This window comes from Marmota marmota, unplaced genomic scaffold (genome assembly GCF_001458135.2).
Source record: "Marmota marmota marmota unplaced genomic scaffold, marMar, whole genome shotgun sequence".
In the NCBI taxonomy this organism is placed as follows: Eukaryota; Metazoa; Chordata; class Mammalia; order Rodentia; family Sciuridae; genus Marmota; species Marmota marmota.
The window spans coordinates 6,301,332-6,306,452 of record NW_025999924.1 but is presented as its reverse complement, the minus strand read 5'-3'; the positions used below and the strand labels follow the sequence as shown (position 1 = coordinate 6,306,452).

Sequence of the window (5,121 nt, the reverse complement as noted above, 5' to 3'; positions counted from 1 at the left end):
GTTCTGGTGTGCGGAACTGGTGACGATGATAACTATGGCCATGATCATAAAGACATACAGCTCCCATTTGCAAGAGTTTATGGAGCGCCAGGCACTGTGACAACAGCTTCAAAAGCATCAACTCATTTAATCTCCCCAACTATTTTTTGCAGTCTCCTTTTACAGATAAAGAAATTAAGAGCACAAAAGCACAGTCCCTGGTTTGGGGTCTCCTGTGGTTTGTATGTTGTTTGCTCCCCAAGGGATCATGTGCTGGGAGTTTGGTCCTGAATGTGGCCGTGTGAGAAGTGATGGGAACTTCTAGTGGGAGATCCTCAGATCACTGTGGGCCATACCCTTAGAAGTGATTCAGGCAGCTATCATGGGATCTCTAGGTCCTTGTAAGAGGGGGTTATTTTGAGACTGAGCCTGACCCCTGAATCACTCTCTGGCTTCCTGTTGGGTAATATGATCTGGCTCTCACAGGCACTCACACCATTGTGGTGCCCTCCTGCCAGGAAGCCTTCACTAGAGTTGAACTGATAACAGCACTGTCCCCTTGAACCTCTGGAACCATGAACTAAATAAATCTCTTTGCTTTATAAATTAGCCTGCCTCAGGTGTTTTGTTATAGCAATCCTAACCAAACTAATGCAGCGTCACAGAGTGAAATCAGGGTTTCCATTCCTGCCTGATGCCTACCCTGAGTGCCTAACAATAGGTAACATGTCCTCTGTACAATTTGGGAAGAGCCTGACCACTGCAGGGCCCATGAGCCAGAGGTTTGATGTGAGAGGGTTCAAAAGATATCATTCAGACTCAATTCTCCCAAAAGGAGATGGAGCCGTCTAGTCCTTCAACCTTAAAGCCACTCAAATTCTACCCTGAATTTTTAAACTTTGGTGGGGATGACAGGTTCTGCCTGAACCTCCCAAACCCTTTTGAGAGTGGAAGAATTAAGATTTCAGTGACAACAATTGTTGTACTTAAATGCTCTTCAAAAGACAAAATTCCTCCCCATTTAAATGGATCCTGCGATAAGAGTTCGGCATTCTAACTTGCTCCTTTACTCCGAGTTAGCTGGAAATATTGCCACCACAGTTAGAAACAAGAATAAGTTTTACTTTTGCTTTTACTTCCCAATACTCCCAAGTACAGTTTCAATGAGAAGTTCTTCCAATCCTGTAACTCACATTTATGGAGTGCCCAGTATTTCCCCAACACTGCCAGGAGATGCTGGGAAGAGAAAGAGAAAAGTAAACGACATTCTCCTGTTCTCAGGTTGCTTACAAATCTGCACGTACTCTTCCCAGTTCAGATTCTGACAAATCCAAGGAAAAGACTCCAACTGGGCACCAGGAGCAAGATCAAGAGAAGCCCAATGACATAATTTTGTAATTTGTGTAGCTTTCTGGGTATGAAAAACAGGAAGAGGAACTGCCACAGCTCTAGGGTTCTTTGAAGGCATGAATCACAAACCAGATCAACAGGTATGGTGGCGGGCTTGTCCGGGTAGCGGTTGTCTATAAAAGGAGAGAACTGGTGGGTGAGGAGAAGCCAAGGCTGGCCCCTTCCCCGACCTTCCTCCCGCCCCAGCTCCCCTGCTCTGAGTGTAGTGGAGGGTTCTGTTTTGTTTTGATTCCAGCTCCCTCTCTGCCCAGCTGAGCCGCAGAAGGAAAATGAAGCCTGCCATTCTGCACACACTTTTGCCTTTTCTGCTGTTTATTTTGCTAAGGCTCTTAAACCTGTCAGCGAAGCGGTTTCCAGCCCAGTCTCTGTGGTAATAATCTCCCTTTCTAAGAGATAAGCACCCTGAGTGAGACAGATTGGAAGACAAACTAACACACCAAAGTTGCTGAGTACACACGACTCTTTGAAGATCCCTCACGGTTCAGGCTTTAGGAGCTTTAGGGAGGGGGGCGGGAGGGAAATGTGGAGCTTGGTTTCAGAAACTCATTTAGAAATTACTAGAAACCCATCAGTGGCAAAGGCCAGTGCTCATGCATGTGCCTCTGCCAAACCTGTGCTTCCTGCAGCAGAAGGGCCCAGGGAGGAAGGTGCACAGGGAGGGTTGCAGGGCGTGGCAGAGGAAGGACCCTTCTGGCAAGCCTAGAATCTGCTAAATGTCCCACGTCCTTAGATGCAATCCAAACCTTTAGGATAGGAAGGCGTAAATTTTACACCCAGGAAATGAAACAAAATAAAACACTCAGATGAGAAATGTCACGGTTTTTAATTTTCTAAAATCAAATTAAATCTAACTCTGCAGACCCTGTTTCTCCAGGGCAGGAAATTTATTCTTGGCCACTAGGAAGGAACTTCCTAACAAAGATAACACAAGACCCCCTTGGCATGGATGTTGTCCACCTCCATGACCCGCTCAGAAGCCATTACACTTTTATTTCCCAACAAAATCCTGGCATTCAAGTGTAGGCACCAAGGTACTCAGGAAAGGTAGACCCTTCCTGGGCTCAAATAAATGGTCAGTGTCAGCTGTGCTGTGGAGCAGATCCACCTACGCTTCTACCTATAGCATGGGATGGCCTTGTGACATTGGATGCTGAGATCCTGGGCTGGGGGTTGGGAGTTTCCTCCTTAATTAAAAGAAAAGTATGTGACACAAAACTCCAGTCATTCTGCCTATGGGCACATGCATCCATGTGAGGCATGGTGCTTGGATGAGGAGCAGCTACTATCTCGTTCCCATGACCAGAAGGCAAGAGCATCACCAAGAAGCCCCTAGGCCCTCTGACATTATTGTGTCTTGGAGGTTATGTTCCCTGAAACTTCTTGACCTGCATGATAATAACCCTCTGTTGTCCTGGACTGTTTGAATTGGGTATTCTGTTTCTCACCAGCTAAAGTCTTCTTCTTCTGCTATTTAGCTCCTGAAGCCCTGCACTCTGGGAAGAACCCCCGTCTTCTGCCCACACTGGTCACCACAGATTATGTCTCAGCCACTGTGGTCCTGTGTATAAAAGTGCGTCACTAGTTTGGTACCCAAACTGGACAAAGTGTGGGGCAGACCTCTGCTGAAGATTGACCCTTTAAAGCCCGGTTTTCAGTGTCTCTGGGCAAAACACAGCCCTGCCTTGTCACCATCCCTGGACCCTATAGGAAAGTCCATAAGCAATAGTGAGTCTGCAGTGTCCCTGCCTGGGGACAGGCCTGGCAGCAGGTTCAGTGCCATCAGACACTTCCCAAGACTCCTAGTGACAGGCAGTTCTCCCGAAGCATAGTGTTCTCTGTTCCTAGTTCCTAATTCATCCTCTCAGAGGTAAGAAACTGGGTCCTGAGGCGATGGGTGGCCCAGGCTTTAAAATGAAATTTCGAAGTAATGGTTTGGTTGAATAACTGCCTAGAAAAATACCCACCTACCTCCCACTTCCTCCAACTGTCCCACTCCATTCATGTTCTACACAGCCACACGTCAGTGACGCTGGGGTGTTTTCAGAGTTATCTCCCTATCACAAGACATCTGCCCTCCTCAGCCTGTCCTTAGTAGCCAAGGACTTAAAACAAACAAAAAAAACAAAACCGAAAAATAAAACCACGAAACCCCAACTGAATAAAGTGTGTCTTTACCTTGGAAAACTAGCCATCGAGTGAGTTGAAGGAAGGTCACCAGCCCAAGAAAGGCAGAATAAGGGTGAAAAATTTGTCCAACTCTAAGCCAGAAAAGAATTTTCACATTACAGTCTGGTGGTCCATGATCCAATAAGACAATTTCTGACTCATTAAAATGGTGATTTTAGCCTCGCAGCTGGAGAACATGAGGCAGAAGGACGAAAAGTTTGAGACCAGCCCCAGAAATTTAGTGAGGCCCTAAGCAACTTAGTAAGACCCTGTCTCAAAATAAAAAATAAAACTGGTTGGGGAATGTGGCTCAGGGGTTTAGCGCATGTGGGTTCAATCCCTCAGTAACAACAACAACAACAAAAATGGTGATTTTAGTCGCATAGATGTCAAAGTCAATAAGCGTGACACCTGAGAGCTTTAAAAAAAAGTTTTAAAAGCACAATTCTGGAACCCAATTTTGTTTAATTCCAGTTCTCTGGCCTGGATGGTCCAGAAAGATCTCCATTCAAGCAGCCCAGAGGATTCCAAGGCAGGCAGTTCATCAGCCCACAAAGGTACACTGCCCTGGACTCAGAGCCAGACATTTCATTCTCTCAAAAGCAGCTTACACCTTTTGCACATTATAACTAGCTTTTTTTAAAAAAAGAAAAAAAAATTTAGACTTATAATAGTTTAGTCAGAGGTTGCACTAAAGCACTCAGCAAAAATGTTTTGCATTTTGTTGATTCTAAAACCTGTAACAGTAAATGAGAGTTCAAAAATGAACCTAAAATTACTTTTAAACAGAGACTTGCTTTGACTCTTCCATATTGTGTGGGAACTACACGGGGCTGGTATTCTCCAGAACACGCTTGGGTAGCTTAGGTGCCTCTGCCAGTCCCTGCATCCCTGGACAGGCCCTGGGAGCTCTTCTATGCAAATGAAAAGATCCCCTTATCTGGTCCTCACAAGTTCCCCTTCCCAGTGAAAACCACCCTGCAATTGGTTACAGAGCAGGGAGTGGATTAGAGGCCCCGGCTGGGCCAGCACCTCTAAGTAAACAGAAGGGGTCACATGATTTATCGGGTGATGAGTGTTTGCTGGAAGGCCTGTGGTGCGAGGTTACTGGCCAGTCAGAGGGAGAAAAGGAAAAAACCAAAACACAACACAAAAACTCCTGCTGGCTTTGTTTTTAAGGGACACTCCCCTCCTGGGTGTGCGCTCCTCAGGAGACTGGGAGCCAGCAGAGAGGGACAGTGTGATTTTATTGCAGAGGGGGACTGAGTTGGATCTGGCAGTTTGGGAACTGTGGGACCCCCTAGCAGGCAGCCCTCTCCTGGAAGAGGTTTCTTTGCAAATGTTCCCAGAGTCTTTGCGGATATTCTTGTTTCACAGGGCCTTTCCCTTAATCAGGTCAGGTTTTCTACTGGTGACTTAAAGAAAGGTTTGCTTGATGTTTGGGAATAAACCACCACTTGATAGAAGAACCCACTTGCCCATGGCTTTTCTTATGGAGATGGAGGGGAAGGAGGAGGAAGGTCAGGACTGCCAATTAAACTGAGAGAAAGAGAGAGGGGTGGGGGG

The 5,121-nt window shown here is 46.2% G+C and overlaps 1 long non-coding RNA gene across 1 annotated transcript in view; it reads left to right on the top strand.

The window, feature by feature from the left end:
• The first annotated feature begins 1,131 nt into the window (after positions 1 to 1,131).
• Positions 1,132 to 5,121, top strand: part of LOC125615756 — a 4,434-nt gene continuing 444 nt past the window's right edge. The window contains exons 1-3 of the long non-coding RNA XR_007346349.1: positions 1,132 to 1,469; positions 1,625 to 1,759; positions 2,865 to 5,121. The exon at positions 2,865 to 5,121 is cut by the window's right edge and continues 444 nt beyond it. This is a non-coding gene — a long non-coding RNA (uncharacterized LOC125615756). The remainder of the gene's footprint in view (positions 1,470 to 1,624; positions 1,760 to 2,864) is intronic.